This window comes from Podarcis liolepis (genome assembly GCF_965112155.1).
Source record: "Podarcis liolepis genome assembly, chromosome: 1".
NCBI lineage: Eukaryota > Metazoa > Chordata > Lepidosauria > Squamata > Lacertidae > Podarcis > Podarcis liolepis.
The window spans coordinates 39143597-39161500 of NC_139554.1; the positions used below are offsets into that span (position 1 = coordinate 39143597).

General features: G+C 42.2%; 1 protein-coding gene and 1 long non-coding RNA gene across 8 annotated transcripts in view; both read right to left on the minus strand.

Annotated features, from left to right (window-relative positions):
* Positions 1–17904, minus strand: part of DPH6 (diphthamine biosynthesis 6) — a 233211-nt gene that overhangs the window by 191566 nt on the left and 23741 nt on the right. The gene's annotated exons all lie outside the window — the stretch shown is intronic.
* Positions 2712–8093, minus strand: LOC310710585. Of its 2 annotated transcripts, none has more exons than XR_014528137.1 (3): positions 7193–8093; positions 3381–3506; positions 2712–2938 (listed from the first exon to the last, which is right to left on the minus strand). It is a non-coding gene; the product is annotated as an uncharacterized lncRNA (long non-coding RNA). The 2 variants fall into 2 exon arrangements; XR_014528138.1 differs by having other exon boundaries at positions 3067–3506.

A 17904-nucleotide genomic window follows, 5' to 3' on the forward strand; every position in this document is an offset into this window, starting at 1 on the left:
AGTATGTGTCATTTTTTCAATGCACACAGGCCATGTAATAGCGTGTATAAAGTCCTGTCTCCCATACAAAACATTTAATGTTCTTGCTCTGGGTCAATGCTGAGGCTTCCAGGTTTTCCATACATGGATGCTCTCCCAATGGTCCTTTGAATCTGGTCCTTGGTGTAAGGCCTAAATCTAAGCACACAGACCTAACAAATCATAATAGTTACAAGGTGAATTCTATACAGGCCAAACAAAAGCTCACTCAATGCTCAAAATAACTGAACTATAGCTACAGGAATCAATGTTGAATACAATACAAAGAAAAATACTCTTAAATCAATCACTGATCATGAAAGCAACATCAATAATTCTACCACAGACTAAACAAAAGCAGAAGTTTTCAGTCTTTAGCTTTTTCTTTTTTTCTTTTTAGTGTTTTTCTAGCTTCAGACAGGAAATAGGCATTTTAAATATATAGAGCTCATTAAAGGGGCCCACTAAACTGTTCCGTAATGGTAAAAGATTTTGCATTCAACGTACCACTACAAACTAGAGGTTTTAATGGCCATGTCCATAACAGAGTTGTCAGGATACTTTTAAACTTGATACTTTAAAGAAAACAACTGACATCATGAAACCTAATTATTAGAATCTCACTTTGACAAATCTTTACCGAGCTTCAGACACACATAAGTAGAAGAAAAATATCCATCTATAAAATGAAAAATGCCTGATTTTAAAAAATAAAATAAATTATCTGTTTGGTGCCGATACAGAAATAAAGTTAATGTCTCATAAACTGTGGGCCTTTCATGCTCCCACCATGCAAGTTCGTGCAACTGCACACAATGCAGGCAAGACAGCTATTAAGCATCTCTAACGAAAAGCCTTTCTTACATTCTAGCATGGACTTTTTTAAAAGACAAAGAATAAGCAGGGCTCTCTGATAATGGAGCTGAAAATCCGTGTGCAGAAGTAAAATAGCTGCTAAAATTGTTCCACAAACTCTTCTGCAAGAGTTCATGCAGCTTCTATAGCCGCTCTCATGCTTCGATTTGTGCCAGAAACTGCACAAGCTGAAGAATCTGTGGATTTAGTGCTCTAACGAGAGTTGTTAAAACAACTGTAAGGCAAGGAGAAGATGCCTTCCACATGCAGAACAGCACCCTTGGATCCAACCCATTGTTTAAATGAGGCACGCAGATTATGTTGTAGCAACCGTAATAACCAAATGGTATTGTTTTGTTTTGATAACTGCCAGAGAGGGGAGATAAAACTTTGTTTCTATTGGATCAAATTTCTGTAGGTGACAACGCAAAAAGTGGTGGTGGTGGTGGTGGTGGGGAAACATATCACAACACAGAAAACTAAGAGCAAGAACCAAAGAGCTTCAGGTAGAGAGCATGTGTTTTTGACTACAAGTCCCATCTCTGGCTACTGGCTATGTTGGTTAGGGTTGTTGGGAGCTAGAGTCCAAGAACATCTGGAGAGCCAAAGGTTTCCTACTCTTGGTGCAGAACCTCCATATAAGCATGCAAATGAATTACAGAATAGAATAATAGAACTGTAGCATTAGAAGGGTTTCCGAGGGTCATCTAGTCCAACCCCCTGCTTAGTTTCCAGACCCTTTAGCATCTTGGTCGCCCTCCTCTGCCCACAATCCAGCTTGTCAATGTCTTTATTAAACTGTGGCACTCCAGGTGTGGTCTGATCAAGACAGAATAGAATGGGACTATTACAGGCAAACTCCGGCCCTCCAGATGTTTGGGACTACAATTCCCATCATCCCTAGCTAACAGGACCAGTGGTCAGGGATGATGGGAATTGTAGTCCCAAACATCTGGAGGGCAGGAGTTTGCCTATGCCTGGGCGATTACTTCCCTTGATCAGGACACTATGTTTCCAATGACATAGAATAGCATTGGCTTTTCTTTCTTTCTTTTTTTTTTTTGGTGCTGTATCGCACTGTTGACTCATGTTACGCGTGTGGTCCTCCAAGACCCCTAGGTCCTTTTCGCATGTATTACTGGCAAGCCAGGTGTCCCCATCTTAAACTTGTGCAGCTGGTTCTTCCTGCCTAAGTCTAGAACCTCATTTTGGTTGTTTGGGCCCAGTTCTCCAATACGTCAAGGCCATCTTGAATCCTGATTCTGTTTTCTGTGGCACTGCTACTCCTCCCAGGTTGGTGTCATCTGCAAATCTGATGAGCATGCCCTCAATACCTTTATCTAAGTCACTGTTTTGCAGGATGACAAGGAACCGCTAGTGAGCACTCTTTGGGTTTGGTCAGTCAACCAGCTATAAATCCACCTAACAGTTACCTTGTCCACTCTACATTTTATTACCTTCTCCACAAGAATATCATGAAGTCAACCTCCCCCTTCCACCACAACCCTATTATTCCAGGGGGGTCACTGTAATAGACTAGGATGAAATATGAACACCTTCAGTCAGAACTCTATGAAGCTTCTTAGAGGCCAAAATTTTTTGCACAAAAGGTTTCATAATGTGGCAACATAGGAAACTTACAAAACATGCATTTCACTTTGCATAGCATTAAGAGTTGTTAAGCAATTGCTTTCAGCTGAAAAGAACCAATTACGAATGAGTCACTCAAACGATCATTAACAAAAGATTTTATAAATTGCAATTTTAATAGTATTTGAGTAAAAAAAAACTCTGAAGAGAAAACGAAATAAAGAATAAATGAAATTAACTGTGATAAATCAAAAGAAATTAAAGTTTAACAATGACTTGTCATTTATTTACCCTAACAAAATAAATGCATATGAGAACAATAAGTGACAGTATCTTGGCGAGGGGAACCGAAAAAGGGATTTTGGTACAAAGAGAGGTACAGGCTGCAATTGTCAAATAGGCTATTTGCAAATCGTGACATTCACTTCGATATCCACTGTTCAAACTGTGATTTAAGGATCCAAGTCATTGCTCTCTGAAATTCAAAACATATAGCTAAGCTGACTTACAAGCAGTACAAAAATGCTTGGAGAATTAGAAAAGCATTTAGAGCAAGGATGGGGACCCTGCGACCCACTGAATATTCTTGGACTACAAACTCACATAATCTCTGCTCATGCTTCTTAGGACAGATGGAATACAGAATCCAACAACAACTGGAAGGTCACAGGTACTTCCTCCTTAATTTAGAACTCTTGTTTAAAAAAAGGTTCTGTATTGATATATAATTGTTACAACAAAATACACAAAGTATGACAATCGAGGGATGGACTTGAATCCACATCAGCATGACAGATCGTCCCCTTCACTTTGACTATAGCAGTCATGCCCCTGAGAAGACTCCTAAGGCAGGATAAGCCAACATGGTGCCCACTAGCAATAGTCGTGGTTGGACTACAACTCTCATCATCTCTTACCATTGGCCATGCTGACTACAGCTGGTGGAAGCTGTAGTCCAACAATAGATGAATAGGACCATGTTGGCTAAGGGTGTCCTAAGAATTAGAAACCCTTCTCAAAGGTCTGAAGTGGGACACAGAGTTCTATAGAGGGAAAGAAGAAATCATGGCACATCTTACATAAGTGGAAGTGCTTTTTCATTCATACGCAGCACCTTTGGACCCCACTAAAAATCTCCGAGAGCCAGTGTGGTATAGTGGTTAAGAGCGGTAGTCTCGTAATCTGGGGAACCGGGTTCGCGTCTCCGCTCTTCCACATGCAGCTGCTGGGTGACCTTGGGCCAGTCATACTTCTGTGAAGTCTCTCAGCCTCACTCACCTCACAGAGTGTTTGTTGTGGGGGAGGAAGGGAAAGGAGGATGTTAACCGCTTTGAGACTCCTTAAAGGGAGTGAAAGGCGGGATATCAAATCCAAACTCTTATTCTTATTCTTCTTCCTTGTTTGATAAGCTGGTTTAAAACAACTTCTAGAAATATTTAACATCTAAAAGGTGAAAAGTAGCCTAACAACAAAAATATAGGTTACTTGCACAGTTTGCAGTCTGGTCCAAAAAGTGCCTATTTGGGATTAAGTCCCTTTATGTTCAAAAGGATGTAAGCGCCGAAGTATATAAGCACTGAAAGCAGCCTTAAAGTCTGCTCCCATGTGTGTTTACTCAGAAGTCAATCACACTGAGTTCAAAAGGGCCTCCCCCCCCAAAAAAAATAATAGGGTATAGAACTGCAAGATTAGCCTATTAAATAGTCTCGCTTTCTCTTGCCTTATTTATCAAGGCATACATTGTCAGGATCCTGCAACACTAACTGTGAAAGTCTTCACAAGATGTCAACTCCTACAACCAGGATTTCCCTTTGCTCCCCCAGTTAAATCAACTGCACATTTTATATGGCTGAGATGTATACTTAACCTTCTGCTCTACATTTTTAAAAGTATATGTTTAGCAAAACAAAACAAAAAATTGTTACTTTTTCTCTATTAAAATTTTATTCTGTTTTATAGTTTATAATGTATCCATAGCATTAAATTTGTTCCAAAGTTTTCTCATGAATTGTAATTTGCTGACATGCTAAATGCTTTACACATTTTTAATACAGGGGTACCTTGGCTCCCAAACAAATCAGTTCCCGAACGCCGCAAACCTGGAAGTAAGTGTTCCGGTTTGCAAACTTTTTTTTGGCAGCCAAACGTCTGTTTCGGCTGTCGGCATTGTTTCCGGAGCCAAACAAAAGCTGTGCCTTGGTTTGCAAATGTTTTGGAAGTCGAATGGACTTCCAGAACAGATTGAGATTGGGTACCAAGGTACCACTGTACTACATTCAAAACTATAGCACATGTTACTCTTTTACAAACTGTAACTTAAAATAGTGCCAATGTTGGTACAGTGGTACCTCAGGTTAGAACTTAATTCGTTCTGGAGGTCCATTCTTAACCTGAAACTGTTCTTAACCTGAGGTACTATTTCTGGGTTAGTGGAGTCTGTAACCTGAAGCGTCTGTAACCTGAAGCATCTGTAACCCGAGGTACAACTGTATCAGTCTTTTGCTTTTAGAAGGCAATCCAACCCGGTCATGAGGGAAAGTATCTGTGGCAGATGAAATGCCAAATCTGAAGCCCTACTGGGCTCACATCAGCAAGAGGGAAGGCTGGCTGCTGTTGTTGAAGGAGCAGTAAGGCTTTGGCTCCAGCAGATCTTAAGTCACCCACGGTTTACCCCTTGAACACCTCCTTTTAGGCACTCCCACCACTGGATCACAAACAAAAGAGAAGCAGAAGTTTCTGTGGCTGCTAGGGGAGGCTTGAAAGAGAAGACCTCGCATCTCTACCCTCCCTCCCCAAAGGAACATGAGATTCTTCCCTAAGAGGGGTTTTTTGTTTTGGATAAACAAACATTCCTTACTTCTTGTGCTTCTGTAACAAAGCATTAAAAAAACAACCAACCCTATCCCTCGAGGGAATAATGTTGTATTAAAGTAGATGATTCTTTTATCATTTGAAAAGGAAAAAAATGTTTTCTATTACAAGACGGGGGGGGGCATCAAAATCTACATTTAAATGGAAATATTGTGAAATGTACGGGACAAAGAAAATAGCTGTTGAGTAGATTCAGTTTACATACATTCTGAAAATACACTTTGAAAATGCATTTACAACTTTGCGGCAATAAATATGTACAGTTTGTAAACGTTCAGGAATGCTGAGGGAACTTTGGTTTTAACATGAAAACCTTGTGCAGCTGAAGCTCTTTGCATAATACTGGGGAGACTGTGTACTGGGGAGAGATCATATATGGTAGGATTTTTCAAACTTGCTAGTATTTAACATAATCACAGACTTGGTTGGGGTCTTGTAGGTCGTCTAGGGATTCTAGTTGATCCAACAGCTCAATGCAGAAAATCCAGAGGTCTAGAGCATCTCCAAAATGTAGTTTTCCAGCCTCACCTCCAGTGAAGGATTGCCCGCCCGCCCACCCTTCTAGATAAGTTGCTCCACTGTTAAAGTGCTATTCCTGACAAGAAGTTATTCCTAACTTCAACAAAAATCAACCTTCCAGTACACTGCAATACCTCAAGGACCACCTCTTTCCATATGAACCTACAGGCCCTTCTTCATGTGTCTCCTTAATAATAATAATAATAATAATAATAATAATAATAATAATAATTTATTATTTATACCCCGCCCATCTGGCTGAGTCTCCCCAGCCACTCTGGGAGGCTCCCAATCAAATGTTAAAAACAGTACAGCATTAAATATTAAAAACTTCCCTGAACAGGGCTGCCTTCAGATGTCTTTTAAAGATAGGATAGCTACTTATTTCCTTCACATCTGAAGGGAGGGTGTTCCACAGGGCGGGTGCCACTACCGAGAAGGTCCTCTGTCTGGTTCCCTGTAGCCTCACTTCCCGCAATGAGGGAACTGCCAGAAGGCCCTCGGCGCTGGATCTCAGTGTCTGAACGATGGGGGTGGAGACGCTCCTTCAGGTATACAGCACCATCTCCATGAGAGGTCTGGAGGGTGGCAACACGAGAACGGAATTTTTTCTTCAGTGGCTCCCCGCTTAGGGAATGCTCTCCCCAGGGAGGTTGGCCTGGTGCCTTCATTATACAGTGCTACCTCAGGTTAAGAACTTAATTCATTCTGGAGGTCCGTTCTTAACCTGAAACCGTTCTTAACCTGAAGCACCACTTTAGCTAATGGGGCCTCCCGCTGCCGCCACACAATTTCTGTTCTCATCCTGAAGCAAAGTTCTTAACCCGAGGTACTATTTCTGGGTTAGCGGAGTCTGTAACCTGAAGCGTATGTAACCTGAAGCGTCTGTAACCTGAGGTACCACTGTACACCTCTAGGTGCCAGGCAAAAACGTTCCTCTTTAACCAGGCCTTTGGTTGATTCTCATCCAATGCCTTTTTTAAATGTGTGGGGGTGGTTTTTTTTTTGGGGGGGGTGTTACTTGGTTGTTTCTGCTTTTATTTTGATTGTGTATTCTGTGGTTTCATATTGTGATTTTACCCTGTGAACTGCCCTGAGACCTGCAGGTTTAGAGCAGTATATAAATTTTATAAAATAAAATAAAGCCTCAATCTGCAGCCCTTTAGACCTGGTCTTTGGGCAGCAGAAAAAAGTATTTGCTCTCTTCTACAATACAGTTTTTCAGGTATTTGAAGAGTGCTACCATGTGGTCCCTCAGTGTTTTTTTCCTTCTTCCCAAACTTAACACACCCAGTTCCTTTAATCTTTTTTTAAAGGACTCTTTTCACATTCCACTGACCATCTTTGCTGTTCTCCTCTATACCCATTCTAATTTGTCCACATCTTTATTAAGAGTGTAACACCCAGAACTGGACACAGTACTCCAGACGATGTCTGACTAGCCCAGAATAAGGAGGAGCTACTGCTTCCTGGGATGGTTCTGCCCACTATCATGTGCTTTTGACCAGTAAAATGCCCCTCTCAACAGCTGAGATGTAGAAGATTTTTTATGTAATGTATCCTGCCCTTCTGCAAACAGAGCCCAGGGCAGCTTAACATGAAAACATTTTTTTAAAAAACAACAACAACAAACCTCTAATTATCCATGAAATAACAAGAGGCAGCGATGCTATTAAACAGATGGAGCTGTTCAAACTATGAGTCAAAGGCCTGCAAAATAACTGGGACTGAAGTGGTCTCTGAAATAAATACAAAGTAGGGTGCAGTTGGATCTCAACCGGGATCTCATGGCTTCCAAGGCATTAGATTCTGGAATTTCAGAATCAGTGATGTTCCCAGAATCTCTAGGACATGCTTACTATCATAACCATCATTCTTGTCAAGACACATACAAATAAGACTGCAGGGTAACAGCTTTAAGATCCAAACTGAGCGAGAGCTGCTCCATAGGGCATGACCACCAATTTCATAATACCAGTCTAAATTGCTATTGAGAACTAAGTAGAACAATAACAAAAAAAAAGCCATATGTATTATCAGGAGCTATTGCTCATTACCATGTTCTGGAACAACAATTTAGGGTTTGGGTGATTTTGGTTACTGTTTTAATCAGATACTTATATATAATTAATCTTGGTTCATCTGGAAGGCTCTGTGGCAAGAAAATCCATATTAAAAAAAAAACTAATGAGAAGCACAACAGGACAATTCTGAAGTAAAATCAATTCTGACTACAAAAAGGAATATGCTAATCTTCCAAGACAAAACTGTGGCGAGTTACACAATTTAAACACCTTCAATAAAATGACGTACATTGTCTCACCATCCAGCTAAATAATAAATGAAATTCCTTTTCCATTTGAAGAACCTAAAAAATATCAAAGAAGAAGATATTGCAAAAGGCAAGAGACAGTGTTTGAGTGGAACCTTAATTTCAAGCTTGATGACTGCATCTCTCTGAGAATAATGGAGGAAAACTTTATGAAGCATAGGGTAAAGGCTTCGATAAGAACTGTGTGAGAAAGAGGCTCCTACTAGGAGCTAGTCATTAAGGAAAACAAAGCCTGTAAATAAATAGAATCAAGTTTCTATCTTAGCGCTGGCAATATTCACACAATGAAATCTGTCAAAACATCGAGATCTCAAAAGCACAACCTAGCATTTTTCAGTTCTTGCCGCACGTCATGAGCTGAACATCAAGAATAGAGTTTAATAGCAATGACTCACAATACCAACCTTCCCTGGCCTAGTGTTTTGGACTAAAATCCCCTTCAGACCCCCCCATAATGGCCACTGGTAAGGGAAGGTGGAAGTTGTAGTTGATGGAGGGCCCCAGATTGGCAAAGAATGGTTTATAAAGTACAGTGGTGCCTCGCAAGACGAAAAGAATCCGTTCTGTGATTCTCTTCGTCTAGCTGTTTTTTTCGTCTTGCAAAGCAAGCCCATTGACGGATTAGCGCGATTAGCGGCTTTTAGCGGCTTATCTGCTGATCGGATCAGCTGATAAGCGGCTTAGCGGCTTAGAAAAAGGGGGGGAAGGAAAAAAAACCCGCAGGAACTCGCAAGGCATTGTCGTCTTGCGAAGCAAGCCCATAGGAAATTCGTTTTGCGAAGCACCTCCAAAACGGAAAACTCTTTCGTCTAGCGAGTTTTCCGTCTTGCGAGGCATTCGTCTTGCGGGGCACCACTGTATACAATGTGCCATCTTAAATGAAAACAAAAAATGCAATTTAAAATCAATCTGTAGTAATTCTTTTACAGGGCAAGGCTTGCCCATAAGATGGGAGCCTGGAACATAAAAGAGGCATGGGCGCTCCGATGCCAATGTGCCAACATAGCCTTAACTTTGAACTGAGCCTAAGCCAAGCCATGGCTAAGCGTCAATGCATAAACATGCAGGTACTCACAGCAGAATTTGCAGCCACCTCACTCCTTCCTCAAGCCTTCTGCTCTTAGCTACCCAGAGCTAAGGCATCATTTGGCAAAGCTTTACGTTCAAGCCTAGACTTATGGTCTGTCGGTCAGTCTCGATGCCCCCCTCTCAAAACCCTTGAGCTATGAGCCAAGGTTTGCTCCTGGCTTACCACTTGCGGTCTGCCTGGGAGAGAAAAACCATGTGTCCAAATTCTGGCATAAAGCTAAGCCAACTGATGTCTTAGCTCTAGGTAGCATGGCATTAGAGGAGGACAAGGTGAAGACTGAAGTGGTTGCAATTTTTTCCTGCTTGGAATACTTGCACATTCAAACTCAGCCATGGTCTGACTTAGTGTTGCATGCAAACTGCGCCATACAAATGCGAGTTCACATGTTTTGCTTCTTGCCTGCCCCTACGGGTATTTGTGGGGGCCGGGGAGTCTGGACGGTGGAGGGCAGCTGAATCAGGGAGACTGGTTCATTTTTGGACTGGGGGTTGCCAATTGGCCAGCTCCCTCCCCTCCATTTTTTTAAATGTTCTCCTAACTTATTAAACTGAAAGAACAGAAATGGCAGCAACGGAAAGCATCTGCTAGCAAGTTTTAAGACTGAAAGAGAGACAAAACTGGATTCTTTCTCTGGGGTCTAGGGATGTAAATGGAAAGAAATGTGGAATAAAATATGAGGGGGGGGGTGAGGAGGAATGGGAAGAAAATGTCATGAAGGAGGTTCATGGCAAGGCCTGTCTCCTTTTCTCCCTCCCAGCGCCCTGGAAGCTGTGGATAATATGCTCTCTCTTATCTTCTAAAGAGCCAACCATTCTCAAAGGCTAGAAAGTGCAGAAGAGGAGCAATACCAATATCTGCCATACTAACAAGGAGCAGGCAAAAGACAGTATTAGCAGCGCAGGGGGGAAATCCACTTTTCTTAACATGTGTTTGCAAAACAGAGATATATTTACTATTTTAGAAGGTAAGTTTCTTTGTTCTGGGTAAAGAGATATTCAATATTGCAGGTATTGAAGATAAGGAAAAGTCGAGTTCCACAATATGGTTCAGTGTTCAAAAGAAAATTATTCAGTAAAAATTATTAGATCAATATAGGGCCACATTTGTTGACACAAACACACACACACACATTTAAGGAGTTGAACAAGACAAAGGCAACGTCAGTTTAAGGGCAAAGGGATGGAAATAAAAATTTTAAAAATTGTATGTATGGAAAAAACAGCTAAGAACACATTTTATTACCCCTTTATTAAAAAGTCAAAAGCAAAGGTACTTTACACTATTAATTTCGCTTAATTTTTCTACACACCTGTCACTCCACTCCCTGCATGCACACACACCCCCCTGCAATAATGACACTGTCAGCATCCCTTATGTAGCTCCCTCCTAGTTTGCATGGTCTCTTCACCCTCCTGCTGTCCCCATAAATACATAGAAGTCCCTGTCTCAGCCACTGGAAGCAAGGAGACTAAGTGCGATAATAGAATTTGTGCATGAACAGTTCCTTTTATTGACAATTTTCAAAAGCTTTTCCAGGTCTGGATGTCTTAAAATTCAGTGAACAGGGACCAAATGTCCATGGCTTATATTATATAGTATATCATCAATAACACACCATGCTGTACTGCCATAAAGTAGCGTAATTGAACCTATGTCACACTTTCTGTTACATGGCACTATTTTCTGAGATTCTGTACTTTGTTTACTAAGGTTTTCTTTCTCCTTGCAGTGATCACACTCCTGCCTTCTTCTCCCTCTCCTCAGGCATCCTAAATGAATGATAATGTGGCAAAGCTTGAAAACAAATTAACCTACTTACTACTTCTTTTTTAACATCAATTTCTGAAGTCTGAATTATTATTTTTTTACTGATGTCTATCTTCAGCACATTGCCCGAAATGAAGTTTTCCCACAATGCTTTTCTGTTCACCACAGAACAGATACTGAATGCTTATGTTTTCAGATCAGTTCCACAAAAGTGTTGCTTGGATCTCAGAAACCACTTAAATAACTATGGCCTTAATCCAATCAGGTGCAACAATGCACACACAAGCAGAGATGGGAATTATGGATGCAAATTCCTATTGCCGTGCAAATAATCCATATTGTTCAGTGTAAATGGGGGAGTGAGGTTTTCCACTGAATACTTTGGTATTCACTGCAATGCAAATGTGCATCCAGATGCACATTTGTCTCTAATCTGCACATGCAGATCAAGCAGGGCAATCTATACGCAGAGTAGCTGCTTCTGCATTTGTTTCTCTCTTGCTGGATCAGGAAGATTGATTAAGCTATTTTACTATGATGACACAATCTACTCTACTCTCTCCCATTTGCCCCAAAATGCACACTCCCCCCACCCCGCCCCCCGGACTCCCTGCTGATAGGTCTCAATGAATCAGTAAGATTTGTACTATATTTATAAATCAGTAACATTTCATTAGATTAACAGCCATGGAGCTGTTTCTCAATGGCAGGACATCTGAGCGCTACCGGGAATTATTTCCTTCACATGCAATAAGGATTATCAGTCACAGAAAGTCACAGGCATTGGTGTGGTTAAGTGAGTGTGCAATTCTACCTGAGCAGCAATCAAAAGGAAGGAAGGTGGACTGAGCTGCCAAGTGTCTGCCCCATGCATGCACACAGCTTTCAAGAGGCATCTCCTCTTTGTAACTGCATACCACTAGACAGCTCATAAAGAGAAAGGTAAAGAGACCCCTGACCGTTAAGTCCAGTCGCAGACGACTCTGGGGTTGCGGCGCTCATCTCGCTTTACTGGCCGAGGGAGGCGGCGTTTGTCCGCAGACAGCTTCCGGGTCATGTGGCCAGCATGACTAAGCCGCTTCTGGCGAACCAGAGCAGTGCCATTTATCTTCCTGCCAGAGCGGTACCTATTTATCTACTTGCACTTTGACATGCTTTCAAACTGTTAGGTTGGCAGGAGCAGGGACTGAGCAATGGGAGCTCACCCCGTCATGGGGATTTGAACTGCCGACCTTCTGATCGGCAAGCCCTAGGCTCTGTGGTTTAACCCACAGCGCCACCTGCGTCCCTCTTACACAGGCACAAAACATAACCAAGGTAAAACTGAGGTGACCCCTTCCCTTTTTATTGCCCCTTAACCATGGTAGGTGAAAGTGCAGTATTCACCAACAAAGAGACAAAAGACCTGAGCTTTCAACACACACACACACACACACACACACTATCTCTATTCTGCATTGCAAAAGGTAATCTTAACTACATGAAGAAATTAATTCAATATTGCATGGGCTTTAGTGTGCAACCATGGTTGAACTTAACTATTCACTGCATACACCACAGGTGCACATGTACACCTTGTGATTAAAACAAGAGCTCTCCTGAAGTGCAATGGAATGCCTGCTTGTGAATACACAGACTGTGCAATCTACACGACAATAACTTTGCCCAACCATTTCTACCTAAGCTGAAAGCATTGCAGCAAAAACAGAACTGCATCTACAGTATCCACAAGCGTTTTTCCCCCCTTCTAAAAAAACTGATCCTCAATATGGCAAGACAGAATCGTGTGTTTTGGCAGCAAAGAAACAAGGCTCCAATATATGGAGAGGATGCTACTCCAGGAACATGTGAAATCTATCTTTAAAGGCAGTTATACTATATAGTTGACAGGTGACACAGCTTCTATCTGCATTTAGCCTACGGGTGACTTATTAAAACAAAAACTGCAAACTCAAATAAGGAGCCTCATTGTCTAGGTTATCTTATCTCACCCCATTTTTGTAAACAGCAGCTATAAGTTAAAGCCCCAATCTAGCAAGCCTCTGGGCACATTCATACACAATGTGCATCTGTGTTAACTTTGTGCAAATAGTACCATGCGCGGACCTTTTTAAACGCTTGAAAAATGTATTGTGAGCAATAAAGTGAGCAAAGTTCTTCCAACAGTTTTCACAGGGTAGTTAATCAACTGCAAATGTACTTGACCAGAACCTACATAACATCCCCCATTATGCTGTTAAGTTTTTTTCTTCTTCTTCTTCCCACTGAGTGGTTAATCAACTGCAAATAAACTTGGCCACAGACCAGATTATTTGCATTTGCTTTTCAGATCTAAAACAAAAAAAAATTACATTATGGAAATCACTTCTTGCTACATCACTTATTACATCCCCACCCCCTGCCTTAATTACACTAAACCCACATTTTAGTACAACACATATATGTATAAAAGAAGATGAGTCTCATGGCAAATGTTGCTCTGAAAGCAGTTATTGATCCTTTTTCTGAAGCATAATTCACTATTCTGTAAAGCAGTACTTTGGGGGATGATGATGCAGGCAATGAATAAGTCACCCTGGCAATTGGGTAATAAATAATGGCTGGCCCACTTTTCCCAACAATACCTCTCTCTTCCCCATCAGTATAACATGAAGGGTTATGCTGACAAACTGGATACTCCCAGAACCAGAATATATTTAATATGGAATACAATCAAGAACGAGTTGAAATAAGGTTGGAGGCGGGGGAAGTGGGGGGTAGGGGGAGAAATATATAACATTTCACATGACAAACCGAAATGCCTTTCTCTTCTCGTGCTCGGAATCACCAATAGTTTTGGGAAGTTGTTTGTTAGGAGAGTGTTCGGGGGTGCCTCTTGTGACCTAAGGAATCAGCATCTTTTGTGTTTGCTTGCTTGCTTTTTGTTGTGAAGAAAACATACACTGATAAATTGCACATTTTAAAAAATCAAAACTACAGACGGGTAAAGGGCAAAACACAGGAAGGCTAAAGGCTTTTACAGATTTTATATAGCCATGGAAGCAAAAACTGAACGTTACATAGCTCAAGCCACAAGCAACCACCCCATTCTTCCCAACTAACCAGACAAAATCTTTGCAACAAAAGGCTGTGTCAGGGATGCATCAAGCGCATTCCTCTATGGCTAAAATTACTTTTATAGTTCCCCTGGAACAATGCAGCTGAAGGACTGCAGGACCTGGCCTCTCATCGGCAGGGGACCAAGGGCCACTGGGTGATTGCACCCCCTGCTCCCCACAAAGCACAGTACGGCAAGGGAAAGACAGCCTGGCCCAGTCTATCAGCCAGTGGGAGAAGAGGCCCTGTTTGAAACCCTGACCATCAGTGTAGATGACAAGGCAGCTTCTTACATTCCCAAAAGCCACTAGCTGCCGTTCAAGAAGGAGATGCCTGACCAGAACATAAATGTTTGCTAATAGCATAGCACTTCACACATAACGAGTGTCCTGCTGGATCAAGCCAAAGGCCCATCTAGCCCAGCTTCCTGTCCAAACAGTGGCAGTTGGAGAGGCAGCGTGGCAGGGCAGTAAGGCCCATCTGCCTTCCAAACACCGAGCATCACTGTTGATTCCTGAGAAGGAAAGCAGGTGGAGGTAGCAGTGTGGTGCCAGCATGGCAGCAGGAGGGTCAGATGGGCTCCACGGCCACACCCATACCAAACCACTAGACCCTGTGCCTCCACCTCCTTTCCTTCTCAGGAACCAGCAGCAACCTTGGGTGTTCAGATGGCAGGTGGGCAACACCAACCACTACTGGTGGCCACCCAGATGTCTGTGGAAAGCCCACAAGCAAGATCTGACTGCAAGAGCACTCTCCCCAATTGCAATACTCCCACATGTGTCTTGCCCTTTTAGATTGCACACTATGGCATGGCCTCTATCTCTCTATCTCTCTCTATTAATGCAACTACTTTGAAAGGCGAGATGAAATAAATAATAAATTTTAAGATGTCAGGCAGATGGACTAGATAAGCTTAATACTTATCACACACACACATATATACACACACAGGCAAATCTTTGGGGGGGGGAATGGGAGGGACTAATCAAATCAAGTACAAGAGGCCTATTTAGGAGATCAGTGGTTTATGAAAAAGCAGACTTCATACATGCTAGCGGCCTATTAATTATCATCAAACAGGAGGAAGGTTAAGCTGTAGTTGAATGGGAGCAGTTCAAAAGTGATTTGGCAAGTAGAGCTGCCACTTCTCTACCAGCACAAGGCTGAAAATCCTTTAAAGGTTCCAATGCTGATAGGAAGGAACAGGCACTTCCTTTTGAACACCAAAACAGAACTAAAAAACAAACAGAAGCTTACCAGTCTCATCCTGCCTCTGAACTCCTAAGAGATCCAGTAGGCTAGAATCTCCCTGAAAGTTCCCCTCCATTTCCTGCTGCAGAGAATCATGAATGCGCCAATCTATGGAAAGCAGCTTTCGTTAGACATCCAATGACTCAACTCTCTGGGCAAATTCAATGGAACTATTTGGAGGAAAATGTATTTTAAAAAAAGAAGAGGCAAGAGTTGGCCGGAAGAGAAACTTATCAGGATTCCTTCCCGTGTTTTCACTGAAGCATAGAAGGAAACCTGTTTGTATCTTCCTGCTTTGATAGCCTGCAACATAGCTGGCAACAGCTGACTGCCCTATTTGCAAAGTTCAAGAACAAAACAAAACAAAGAAAAGACAGAATTTGTTGCAACAGATACCCCTGGTATTCTACCTACTTAAGGTAAAGGTAAAGGGTCCTTTGACCATTAGGTCCAGTCGTGACCGACTCTGGGGTTTCGGCGCTCATCTCGCTTTATTGGCCGAGGGAGCCAGCGTATAGCTTCTGGGTCATGTGGCCAGCATGACTAAGCCGCTTCTGGCAAACCAGAGCAGCACATGGAAACGTCGTTTACCTTCCCACTGGAGCGGTACCTATTTATCTACTTGCACTTTGACGTGCTTTCGAACTGCTAGGTTGGCAGGAGCAGGGACCGAGCAACGGGAGCTCACCCTGTCATGGGGATTTGAACCACCAACCTTCTGATCAGCAAGCCCTAGGCTCTGTGGTTTAGACCACAGTACCACCCATGTCCCTTCTACCTACTTAGGAACTGTTAATATGGTGCATTTGCAGCTACCAGCTGCGTATTGCAGACCTTCTTGTTATATAATAAAAATGTAACAGTATCATAATGCAGGGAAAAGGGGGTGAATGTGAAAATGGGGGTTGCAAAAAGAGTAGAATTCATGGGAATGGGGGTACAAAAGGGGCTTCTGAAATGTGGTTGGGAAAGTGAAAGGGGAGCTTGGTCTTTGTATGGAGTTGAAAGCAGAAACTCTTAATGTGGGCTGGATAGTGGGATAGTTGGTGTGAAGAACAAGCCGGGACGCAGCCCCAGGTGTCCCAGTGAAGATAGGATGAAAGTGAGAATGCATGTGCAAATATATATTTGGACCAGTTTAATGTATCTATTTGCACATTTGTTTTTTCTTTGCATCTCCCTCCTCACGAAATATGGAGTTAGAAACATCCACACAAAAAACTGAACAGGTCTATTTTCATCCTAGATCTTCATTAGGATAAAGTTGCCTGAGAGCTTGTGCTTGCATTTAATGTGCGCTTGTAATTCCCTTGGACATCAAACCATAGGTGGTAATTTGTGGTTGATGGCTATTGTACCATAAAGAAGCAACCATACTTCTAAGTAAACTTGCAGTCCAGTTGATCTCAGAAAATCCCATCTAGTCCATTGTTACACAGCACAGAATGCAGATGCTCACCACAGTGGCCTCGTTCACAAAGAACACTTAGACAAACCATACACACTTTGCTCTTTCCCTGCTCCTGCTGCTGTCACGCTACCAGCACCTAGGGTACACTTTGGCCTAGTGTTTTGTCCAAACACAGACCAGTGGTTTGTCTTCTTCTACCAAACCATGAGTTGCAACCAAGGTTTGTTCTTGGCTTACTATTTGTTTAGACTGAGACAAACTACGAGCCCAGGTTCAGATGCTATGGCTTAGTAGTGTGGCAGAAGCAGAGGAAGAGTGGAGCTACCAAGATTTTCTAACTGTGCACCAGCACATTTGCTTGTTCATGTTAAGCATAGTTTGGCTTCCTGTTATGTGCCAAAGAGGCCACTTACTTTCTCTCTCTTATTTTATAAAAATAAATTTTATTAGCGTTTATAAAGAAAAATACAAAGAGATAAACGAAGCCACTTTCTCAAAGCAAGTAGCAACTGGGATTATCTGTCCCGTCCCCATCCCCCCCACAAAATTATCTATCTCCAGGCCACCTTGTGCAAGGGGTTCCCGGACCTAACACTGGTGGAACTAGAGGTCTATGGCATGGCCAGAGGGCAGGGCAAGCAAGTGAGGAGGCACTGGGCAGTCTGTGGCACTGAGGCCTACCATACATGGACCTCGTTCCTACTGTCCATCCAAGTTGCAGGAGTCGAAGATCACAGACAATGTTTTTGGACCCACTTCCCACCAAATTTTCCATTTCACCACTTTTTCCACTGACGTAGCACTGGGGCTGGAGATATACATGATACAGGCCAAGCTGTAACGAAACAGTTTGGATGTACTTGTGACAGTGGGAATAATGACTAAGGCTACTGCTAAATCAGCACAATGGTGGCCTAACTGAAGTTTACCACTTTTCCATTACTCTGTAGCAGATTTTTTTTCTCTTTTTTCAGAGTTAACATTCTAAATTGAGTCAGAGACTTTATAAATGAACACATAAAAATGATTAAGTGGTAAAACTTTACAAACTTTGTTGAAAACAAGTGCAAAAAAACAGCCTACAAAATTAAAATGTACAGT